At 37.7% G+C, this 12071-nt stretch overlaps 1 protein-coding gene across 2 annotated transcripts in view; it reads left to right on the top strand.

The window, feature by feature from the left end:
* The window catches only part of SPATA17 (spermatogenesis associated 17), a 189531-nt gene extending 182679 nt beyond the window's left edge, over window positions 1-6852 (top strand). Inside the window, exon 13 of one of the 2 annotated variants that reach the window (XR_005858125.2) lies at window positions 6400-6852. The gene's annotated coding sequence lies outside the window, so the exon portion shown is untranslated. The remainder of the gene's footprint in view (window positions 1-6399) is intronic. The other variant, XR_005858126.2, reaches the window with a different exon arrangement.
* Window positions 6853-12071: the final 5219 nt, after the last annotated feature.

The following is a 12071-nucleotide window of genomic DNA, read 5'->3' as shown; positions in this document are numbered from 1 at the left end:
ATGGAGGAGAGAAGACAAATCACCAAAGACAAAAGGAATGATTTTTCTGTTTGCAAACAGACTCCATACTTATTTGTAAGGTTAAAAAAAAGAGAGAGAGATAATAATTGGAGAGATGAGTAGGGCACAAGTGACTCAGATAGTTGGTTTTAGGTTATTAAGCTATCCAGGAATTACATGCTGCTTCATCACCCACCCAAACTGGCTGTCTATAAGAGAAAATACCAGTTGATGTAGTAGTTCCTGAAATATTACTACCACAGCTCAAACTATCCAACAGTCAACTTGTAATTTCCACAGTAGGAAACGAGCATAAAGCATTAAGCTGGATTGTAGTACTAACATATGTATTGTTAGGTACGGAAGGAGAAAGAGTTTCTTCCATTACCTATGAATAGAGCTACAAATCTGGCTTCTTCTGTGGAAATTAAATAATTTTGAAAGGATAAGTGTCACATATGCTGTGCTCAGTCCTGCAGAATACCTTGTAGGATAAGAATAGGAAAATATGAGAAAACGCTGAAGATGAAGGCATGACAAAAGTGATTTTTCAGGAGTTAGAATAAATAACAGATGTCTGAATACCACTACATATCAAAAGCTAATGGAAAATACTGGTTTAAAAGAACTGTTGGCCTAACTCATCACATTGTTATATCCGTGGCACAAGTCAATTGATTCACTGAGCTTTGCCATCACACAAATGAAGTAACGCAGTAGCAAATTGGGCTATAACATTCTTTTCCCCACTTCTTCTCTGTGAAAAAGAAGGAAATGCGAATGGTCAAATAGGAACAATACCAAAAGAAGTGGTCAATAAATTCAGAGTGACTGTGGAGATTGAATGATTGAAGAACCTGGTAATAGTATATGGAACATTTCTTTGTCAGTCAGTGACGCAAACCTGGATCGGGTCAAGAATGACAAAAACTGGTGACCATATGAGAAACGACTCAGTGCTGTTGGTATTCATGGTTGCGAAAATGCCATGATGATTGACAATAATTGGAACTCTTGTTAACATTATCAGCAGAGAGAGAAACCATGTTCTAAGTAGACATAAAAGTTGATTGCTCCTCTCCTCTGCAAGCAGAAAAAACCCTGCTAAGTAATAGTCAAGGCAGACTTGTGTCCCTGCTCAGTATATAAAGGAGTTCACTCACTTCTAAGTGGGATCTACCCTGTACCTTTCTGTAGCTTTATACTTAATTTATGGATGCAAAGAAAAATTAGAATGCCACAGAAAATAGTAAATCAAGGATCAAGAAAATATTGCTCTATAGGTCTTAGTCCAGGGACTAATGACAAGACAGAAACTTCTGCCTACATTGGTTGAGGAAACTGAACTTCCATGTTTATTTCCTTAATTTTCTTACTTTGAAAACCTGTTGTTTTAAATGATTGAAAGGTTTTGCAGTTTAGCTTTTGATTAACATAATACTACAGTCAAATTTCTGAGTATCTTCTGAAATCTCCCTCATTTCCTATTTTGTGCTACAGTGCCATCACATAGAAATGACTCAATATACATGGGAAACAGTGAATCAAACTTTAAATAAAATATGTAGCACTGAACAACTGACAGATGGGGAAATATATTGGAAGCCTCACTCTCATTGACATTTGACCCCTTTCTTCTATGAAGACAATAAAGAAGTTCAGACATTTCAATTTTTTTTCTGTATAATCTTTCTTGGCTCTTGTAATCAGAGGTATTGTTAGCAGTAATATTCCAAACAATTGAGACGATAATACTGATAGGCAGAAACTGTTTAAAATTCAAACGTGGGTCTTAAACTGAAGTTGAGCTTCCAGTTTAGTTCCATTTATCCATCAAACACACTGACACATTTTTATTTTAAGAAGTGCTAACATTTAATAGCTAAAAGCCAGCCTTCCCTTCTCTGTAAAATATGCTCTGATGGCCTAAGTTATGACTCTGTCTGTGGTTTGAGGTGGTTTGAAATTGTACCCTGTCCATGGCCAAGTGTCTCTTCAATCCCGCTTTGTGCTGTCACAGCAGGAACAGAGGCTGAATGCACAAGGTTTGGGTGATTTTGCTGCTGACAGCAATCTCAGCAATATCAGGCCAGCTTCCTTCCACCTCACAGCTGTGTTCACAAGTTCCGTTCTTTGTCCTCAGGAGTGGCAACATTTTACAATTAGTTTATGATTTTATACACTTGCAAGTAAGTTTGTGACTTCCATGCCCCACCAAGACGGTATAACCTTTCTCTACCATCGTAGATGACGTAGAATTGCAATCCAATAAAAATTAATTTGGGGTGGACAAAATTCAAATGTGATGTCCTGAAAAAGGGGGGGGGAATCAAAAGGATTCAGGGAATCAAAAGTGCCACTGCAAATGATACTCATTTGTAGGCCTGAGTCTGATTTCACGTAGCATATAACAAAATAGAAGAAACTCGTACAAAGCAGAGGATACACTGTTGAAATCTTAAATACGATAGTCATGAAGACTAAAATCAGCTGTTTGCAGGATTGTATTTCGTTAAAAATACAAACCAAAGCATAATTCCAGCATTAGAAGAGAGAGATCTAAAACAGACAGTAAGTAAAAAAAAAATAAATAAGATGCCGTAGTTCGGAGTAGGCTACATGGGTCTTAGTTTTTTTATTAAAAATGTACCATAAAAATGGAAGGAGTTAAGCTAAGGGCATCCAGAATGATACAAGGACTCGAGGGTCTTACATATTCAGAAAGGTTAAAGAAAGTAGGTCTGTATTGTTTGGAAAAGAGGATCTTATGAGGGACTTCAGTGAGATACATGAAACTCTAAAGGGACCACAGCAGAGAGATGCAGCAATACTATTTGAGCTAGTGTCAAATGCAAGCTCAAGGGGACTCAAAATTATGCCAGAGAAAAGCCTAACATTGAAACTCTTCAGGTGAAGATAACTCATGAGGAGCAAATACTGAAGACTGAATTGATTGAAAATAGATTAAGCATAAAACAATACAAACAAATAAGCAAAAACCTTTGGAAAGTGGTACTAAATGAAATAATTTTTTCTGTGAGTGGAAAAACTCAAGTCAGATTCATGGTCTTTTTTTTTTGTTTGTTTGCATAAGAAGGTGTGAGCCAGAATTAAGGCTTTTTCCCTCTCAGTGTAATGAGCACTTAGCAGTGGACTGTAGAGAGAGAGCCCTTTGAATTTGGGTTCTCAACACCTCTACCATTCACATTTTGTTCACGTGGACTAAGTAATCAAGTCAAAAGGCAGTAACCTGGTGAAACATTAATCTGGCATAATTAATTGTAATATAGGTCCCTATCTGGCCCATCAGGTTCTCCCCTGCTTTAAGTGGTCATTCAGTTGCTCAGCTGCCTGCTACCCTGCAACTGGTCCACTAGTCATGGGATGTGCATTGTGGTATTTGTGCCCCCTAGCAGATGAATTAAGATCCTGGTGCTGTGAGCAACTGTCACACCAGTCCAACAGGAACATGAAGAGCTGAGAGAAGAGGAAAGGCACAGAACAAACACCAAACTCCCAAAACTTTGGGGCAAAAACTGTGCTAGAATGACCCAAAGGATGAGGGCACCATCAGTACCCAAAGGGCAAAAATCCTCGCTGTAATCCTTTTGCCTGCCGCAAGTATGCCCTAAGTCCAAGAAAATGATTTCATTTGGGAGATAGAAACTTGTACCTTCACATTTATAACTGTTGAGAAAACATAACAGTTATCTGACAAAGGTAAACCTATCATGTCATCAGCAACAAACTTACAACAAAAAGGCAATATCTCAAGGTGGAGTGCCAGAAGATATTTTACTTCCAATTAGGCAGGGAAGCCTCCCTGAATGGGTTAAAATTTGCCACCAATCCCAAGTAAGAGATTTTTTTAACTCCCCAAGGGTTAAGACTGCACCAGGAGGAAAAAAAGCAATTATGCAATGAATAGGAGAATGGAAAATATGTCCCAAGCTGGTTTGCCTGCAACAAGGTACAGATTCCTCTGTTGTCTACAGGTACAGCTGAGTTCCCCAGTTTATGCTTTGACCACACCCGAAATAAAAACTAAAGGATATTTTGGGGACTAGGAAAACACAACAGCTCACATAATGTCCCAGGCAGTATATTCATTACAGGCTCATCAGAGTGGATGCCTGCAATAGGAAGATTAAATACCCATTTACCAGCATCAGAGGAGAGTTTGGTTTTATAATGTATTGTCCCCTATTCCCCGTGAGGCTGCTTTGTTTGATAAAATGCTGAGTGTGGTGTAAAAATATCCCTCTCTCTGTAATTTGCACTCCTCTCCATTTAAAGCTATTCTTGCTGCAAACGAGAATTGAAAGCTGCTAAAATTAAGTGGCGTCAGTTCTCAATGACACTTTAATGATAGAGCGCTCAGCAAATGAGATGAGAATGAATTCCAGCTCCTCTGCTAAAGATAGTAACCAGTGCTAAACAGCACAGTACTCCAACCGGGTGGCATTTCACCTGCTTCATTCACATTTAGTAGAACTGAAATGGGGAAACTAATTAAAATGGTCACAAAATGAAAAATTCTAATTCCTAATGGAGATGGCAGGAAACAATCAAGGCTCTTGAGGTCTGAGGCAGCCCTTTGTTGTCATCTCTGTAGAGCCACACGCTGCCACCAGTGGACCACAGGGCTCAGGTAGGGCTTTTGCAATGTGTTCTGTGCTGAGGAACTGGCACTTACAGTGGGCTTGGTAGTGCTCTGTTTAACCAACACACACATGGGAAAAATGGTGAGACAACCCTGCTGGGTTTTGGACAAGATGAAACCAGCATCTCTGAAAAAGACTATAAGGAAAAAAAATGCACACACTTTCTTTCTCTCGCTGTTATTTTGATTGGCCCTTCAAGGAAGTCCACAGAATCCTTCACAGGTCTGACACTTTTATCATGACTACTGCAGACTGACATTGGTAAAGCATGTCAGCTGAGTGCTGCTATTGTGTTGCAAAGGTGTTTTACAACAGGACAACTCTCAAAAAAAAACTAATTTTCCCCATGTTTCTGATCATGGCATGGGGGAGGAAGGCACGTTTCTGGTTCAGGGGGGAAAGGAGAGCACACAGCACTGTACAGTGGTCCTAGTGCTGCACATTGCCTGGGCAGGGCCATTATTGCCTTTTTCTCTGCCCCACATAGCACAAGCTTATGGCCTGCATTTACATTACATTGCTTTCTACGAAGTATCATTAAAAAAATAAAACACATTTTCCCAGTCTTTCATAAAAACTGAGTTATTTTGATATAATGCTGTTCCATTTTGTTGGATAATCAATCTGTGAAACTTGTAAATAGAATGTAAGTATTAAGTCATGCAAAGTATCCAAAGCAGTCACTATGGAGAGGGACAATTTTTGGGTAGTGCTGTATGGAGTCTGTAGTTGGACTCCATGACTCCTATGGGTTCATTTCAACTCAGGCTATTTGATGCTTCTGTGATGTCTACGAAGTATTTGGTACTATAGGAAATTTTAGGTGGATTTACAAAAAATTAGGAAAGCCTTCTTGTAATCAAGTACATCACGGTTCCAGAATTCACTGCAAGCACATGCAGAGTATTCTAAATGACTGAAATGGAGGTGGGCTTATTTGCAATGACTGACAATAAAATCTTTACACCTTGCAGTAATATTGGGTTTTCTTTACAAATACAATAGATTTGATGGATAAGTGTTCCCTGAATGTACTTTATAAATTCTAAAAATAAGTAGCAGCACCACTTCCCCACTCTTACACTGATTAAACTAGGCTGTACTTGTGCTCTGAATCTTTACCTATAAGTACTTCCTTCACTATCTGTACTGAAGGGAATTTCATATTTCTAAACTCCTATGGGGAAAAAAAATGTAATAGAACATATCCAAAAATCTGTAAATATCCAGGAGTTGTAAACCAGATAGCCTAATAGGCTGAGTGTAGGTGAAAAGCTTCATAGGTAAATGAAAACTGTATTCCCCACTTATGATCTTCATTGTGCAAATTTTGCACAGTGGGCAAATACCATTTTGAAAGCAACTGAAAAGAGCTTCTTAAAATGAGCTATCTTTTCATTGTGAACTTAGTGACACTACCTGCAAATTCTCTAAAATTGTACAAATGTTCTTTTTACACACTATATTTGTGTGTCTTTTGTAATGCATATCACTCAAAACATCCATGTTCCTTCTGAAAAGATTGTATGGCTTTGTTAATTTCATACTTTGTTCTGGTACAGACAATTGACATGCCTCCCTGCTCACATTTCTGTGAATTACTCTAACAGAATCATGATAGGGTAAAATAAAGCTGCCAAAAGTCCTTGCTACATCTGCTATTAATTTAACATGAAAAATTAAATATAATTAGTACCCCAAAAATTAAGATTGCGCATCCATTTATGCTTTTCAGGTTTCAGAAGGACTTATGAATATGAAGTGTGGGACAACAGCAGATCAGTGAGCTATCCCAGCTAAGTTATACTGAATTTTATGAAGTTAAGCAGGCACATAGCAAGATGTTGCACATGACAGAGAGATTTTCTCCTGCTCTTTGGATAGCTAAGACTGGAGGCAAAAAGAGATCAAATATATATTGACACCAGCAAGCAAATCATTTGGATTTGTTTCAGCACTGTCTGTCCTCTCCACTGCATCCAAGTGCTGCCACTTGCTCATTGAGGGAGGCTGGGACAACCCAACTGCCACCAAAAACAGTGAAAAATAATATGTCAGTGGTCTCCCTCTTCCAAGGTACCCCATCATGGCAGGTGTGCAAAGCAGAAGCAGGAGAAAGGGAACATTTCTCACACCTTCTTCTGGCTTCTTTTGGCTCCCAGCCATGCTACCAAGCTACCACTGGTTTTCTGTCTCCTATATCAGTAAAATGAACCAAATTTCCATACAAACTTCATGCGTTACTGAGTACCACTCACAGGATGGTAAATTTTCTGGTTTCCTATGACTCTGCTGGTGCTCAGCACATTATACATTTAGTCTCTTAGAAAGGTAATAGGCAAATCAGAAAGAAGAACTAGAAGAGGAAAAAGGAAGGGAAGGGAAGGGAAGGGAAGGGAAGGGAAGGGAAGGGAAGGGAAGGGAAGGGAAGGGAAGGGAAGGGAAGGGAAGGGAAGGGAAGGGAAGGGAAGGGAAGGGAAGGGAAGGGAAGGGAAGGGAAGGGAAGGGAAGGGAAGGGAAGGGAAGGGAAGGGAAGGGAAGGGAAGGGAAGGGAAGGGAAGGGAAGGGAAGGGAAGGGAAGGGAGGAAGGGAGGAAGGGAGGAAGGGAGGAAGGGAGGAAGGGAGGAAGGAAGAAAGAGAGAAAGAGAGAGAGAGAGAGAGAGAGAGAGAGAAAGAGAGAGAGAGAGAAAGAGAGAGAGAAAGAAAGAGAGAAAGAGAAAGAAAGAAAGAAAGAAAGAAAGAAAGAAAGAAAGAAAGAAAGAAAGAAAGAAAGAAAGAAAGAAAGAAAGAAAGAAAGAAAGAAAGAAAGAAAGAAAGAAAGAAAGAAAGAAAGAAAGAAAGAAAGAAAGAAAGAAAGAAAGAAAGAAAGAAAGAAAGAAAGAAAGAAAAACACTATCCCTATCAAACCAGAGCTTTGGGAACAGGGAGACAAAATAAATATTGAGTGAGAAGGAAAAATCCACTATTGCATCAAATACTTGCCTCAGGTCCTACAACAGCAAAAATGAGGTGACGTGCAGCCATACATGAGTGGACAACATGTCAGCTGCACAGAGGGTCTCTTCATCGTCACACATGTCCCCTAACTGGCAGTTTACCCCCTCAGACACAATGTTAAGAGACACAGGAAGAATGTTCTCTTTTTGAAAAGTGTCACATAAAGTAGCTTACCAGGCTGGTTGGCAGAAAATCATATTTTCTGATATTTGATGTCACATTTTATTAGATTTAGGATACTATTATCCTACTTACTTAGGGGTTTAAAAGTATCCTTTTTATAGCTAATGCCACAGGTAGAATGTTAAACTACAGACATTTTGCAGTAAAGGACTAGACTGTTCCTTATACACATCTGGTATTTTTTGCCCCAAACAATGCAATAGTTCAGTATCTTTTATCCATTTTTGTTTTGATCCTTACACATTTGTCCTCATTTCATCCATTAGCCTATGAGTGAATCTCTTTATAGAGCCTACAGAATTCTGGGACTATAATTTGTAACACTTTTAATATATTTTAATGGAAAATGATTTCTAATATCTACAAATGGTTTCATCAGGACTCCAGAGCTCTGAGGCAGTAGTGCTTTCAGTTTAAATATAATGACATTTCCTTTACTGTTCAGTTGTTTCCACATGCTAGTAAATAAAATGCACGGTATGCAGTTTGTAATGCTTGAGATTAATTATAGCAGGTCTGAGTTATCCTTTACATTTACGTAGAAAAGTCTTATCTTGATTTCAGTTACTACTGGATCTTCAAATAAAACATTTCTTTGTGTCAATTTTTCTTTAAAGTCATGAAACCAAAATGTTTTAGTATTGCCCTTTGACTTTTAGCTGATGGCTGTTTCACAATCCAGGTCCTTTAATTTAATAAAGTTTTTTTGAATACAAGTTTAAAAAATCTCATTCCATGGATTTGAAACATTTAGGTCTGAAATTGTACATATAAAATAATAGATTTGAAAAAACAATCGACACAAATATGGTTAAATAGAAAATATTATTCCCTTCAGAACCTCTCTTTACTTTATCAGTAGAGAGAAAGAATGCAAATATAAAAGCTCAGTTTTTCCTGTATTTATCATTCACTGGGTGGTACAACTCCAGTAAGAGAATATCTCATTTACTTGTGCTAAAAGTGTAAATGTTTCTCAGTTAATTTGTGAATGCAACACAGTATCTATACTACTTATAATTCTCAGCCATCATTTCAAATATGTTTTCATATGTTTTTAAGCAATATATATCTCTATATTTTCTAAAAAATATTCAGCTATCTAAACACAGGTGCAGTCGGATTCTCTTTTTTGTTTTGTTTGTGTTTTTGTTTTTTTGTTTGTTTGTTTGTTTTGATTGGTTTGGTCTGATTTTCTTTGTTGTTTTTTTTCTTTTATTCCTTTTAAGGAATAAAACTTTCTTTTAAGTTTTTCTTGAAACTTAGCTTTACTGAGTTGCATCCGCATTTTTAAATTATTTTTTCAAATTGTTCTATATTTAACAAAGTAACTAGCTTCATGTTCAGGGTGGCAACTGATTCCCTATTGTACATTTTAGTGGACATAATTGTCTTGAAATATTTAATTTTTCAGTGGCCTGGATGCCCTGGATTGTTTGCAGAAGATGAATGTAACCTTCAGCTGTGCTCTATAGAGATTTTCAGAGTTTTTCACTGTGATTTTAGATTGAACGTTTACCAATATTTGAAAGAATGCCATTGAGCACTAGGCCGTATTTGTTTGTCTCCTGAACTCATTCAATTAGGAAAATAATCCATTATGGAAAATCTTGATTAAAAGTTGGCTTATTCTCCCATTTGATTAAAATTCAGCATTACACTGAATCAATTGTTCAGTACTTCTGCAAAACCTGTATCAACTGCAGACAGAAGACTAATTGCTCTGTTGCTCTCACAACTTGCTCACCTTTTTGTCCTCTGATTATAAAGTCTGCTGGAGAACAATAGTGTGCTCTTCTGCTGTGGTTTCATCTGGTCCCTGACCCTGTTCTGAGGCCAGCTGAGTATTACCAGTGATGACAGCCCAAGGGGACGTAAGGATGGTGAGAATGTTGCTGATTGGAGGCTTTACCTCCACAGATGTCCCAGAGTGGAGACTGCAGCATCAAATGTTCCTGCCATAAACTTCTGAGTTCTGCATAAGATCTTCATGATATAGTCCTTCATATCTTTCCAAAATGACATCAGCAAACACTACTCATCTAGCTTGTCAATAAAATACTTTGAGAGCTGCACAGTACATACGTAGTTAAACGTGCAACCCAAAAAACCTTGCAACAAAGCAGTTGAGCTCTGGCTGCTACCTGGGAGCCATCTGATGGGAAGAGACAGGTCCTTTATCCCAGTGTTTAGCCTTAGAATGCTCTGTATCCTTCTTGTCTGCGTTTAGCTCTCAAAAAGCTAACCCTGTGCAACTTTTTAAACTGATGAACAATTTGACTTCAGCCAAATCAGTGGCAAAACTCCCATAGATTTTAATGGAGTCTCTAACTTCAAATGCAGGAAAATAAAGAAGACAAAAAAAATCAGTAATGAAATACCAGTGGGTTTTCTTTTTAGCATCTTTTAATTCTCAGTTTATGTTTCCTTTGGCAAACACAATAGCTTGCAGCAATTACAAGACTTGACTCAGGAAGATTCTCAGACATAAACTAGAGTGTTGCCATTGGTCTCAATCAAAAATGCATGGAGAAGCTTTTCTAATTTAATCTTCAAGTGTGACTAATTCTTTTTGCTATTTCTATAAACAACAGTTCTACCATTTTCCCCTAGTTTTCACAGCGTGGTTTTACTAAATAACTGTTATATTGAACCAACTAACTTTCAATACTAAATTGCAGCAGTAGGATCAGCATATATATTTTTAAATTCTATTATATCTCAGTTGCTCATTCGTCTTCTGTGTGATTTTTGCTGGTTTTTTTTTCCTCTTTTTTTTTTTTTTTCCCTGAGGTTGAAACATTATAAATTGAGAATTTTGCCTAGTGGAACCATTTAAATTAAGAGCCTGTAAACCGTTGACAAGCTTATACTTTCATCATATTAGCAGCATACCACAGTGTTAGCTATTGGAACTGTCTTTTATCTTATTTGATGAGGGAATGAAAGAAAAATTGACACAAACACAGAAAAAGATCTTCAGCTTCTTCAGAGTGTTAATGGCTAAGGACATGAGCTTGTGCCTTTGTTAGCAAAAATATCTTCCAAGAGTAACTTTAGAAACAGTACAAAATAATGAAAGAAACAGCAACTTTAGGTAATAGTCATACACTGAGAATGGATTTATTGAGTTTATTAGTACTACCACTTAGAGTTATTAACTGGAATCAAATATTTGCTAAGTTTAGGGAAACTGCTTTATTACCTCAGACAAAGAGGTGAGAATGAAATTAACTGCATAAATAATGTGTGCATGTGGGGCTGAGCACAGAGGAACTGAACGTGTTACTAAAATAACTTTGAGGTCAGTATTTTTGATGACAATAGGGAAGAAGATTTATGGCAAAGTAATTCAGTCAAATAGCCTGAAACTGGTCTGAAGTATTTCATCCTAATGTAGTGATGTAACATCTATAGTCTTTGTGTAAAGAAAGTGAAAAGCAAAACCAAATCATAGACTGTTGCTGAAGAGAGAAAAAATAAAAAAGGAAAGGAAAAGAAGAAAAAGGGAAATAAAAAGGGAAAAAAAAGGAAAAGGAAAAGGAGAAAGAAAAATAGAGAAAATGTCAGATGCAGAAGATCTTATTTTGGAAAGCTACAATGTGTTGATTGATAGGACTTGCATTTTTCAAGCTCTGTCACAGCTGAAGTATAAAGCTGTCAGTGCACATGATAATGATGGATGCTCTAAAACATGCAAATAGCATGAAAAATCATTTCTCACGTAATTTTGGAAGATGAGAAGAGTTGTGAACTGAGGGGAAAGGGGAGGGGAGGTCAAGCTTAACATTCAGCCAAGAGGAAGAGGCGGCTGCCTTGCTGCTGTTTGAGTTGTTAATTACTATGCAAGTGAAACAATGAGTTATGTGGGCCTTCTGCAAATTTTCCCATGGAAATTTTATGGTGGCAAGCAGAGGAAGAGAGGCAGATCTTTGAAGTTAACCACAGTGGTGTGCTCCCCTGGAACAATTGCATCCAAAAGGACCACGCTCCAAGGGCCGCAGGAAGATGTTGTCTCAAGAGTGGGCTCTGTATTTCAGAGGTGACATTTACAGTATACCATCAATATTGGGGGTGTTTCAGTTAATTAGCCATTTTTATGAACACTGAAGTACAGTAAAACCCGATGCAAGTGTTAGGAATGTAAATTAGTACTATCCCCAGGCTGATCTAGTTCAAAGCAGCGAGCTATTACATACTGTCTCCACACTTATGGTTCTTTTAATT

The sequence above is a fragment of the Gallus gallus genome, chromosome 3 (assembly GCF_016699485.2).
Source record: "Gallus gallus isolate bGalGal1 chromosome 3, bGalGal1.mat.broiler.GRCg7b, whole genome shotgun sequence".
NCBI lineage: Eukaryota > Metazoa > Chordata > Aves > Galliformes > Phasianidae > Gallus > Gallus gallus.
Note: the sequence above shows the minus strand (reverse complement) of the source record. Positions and strands in the feature narration are given on the sequence as shown.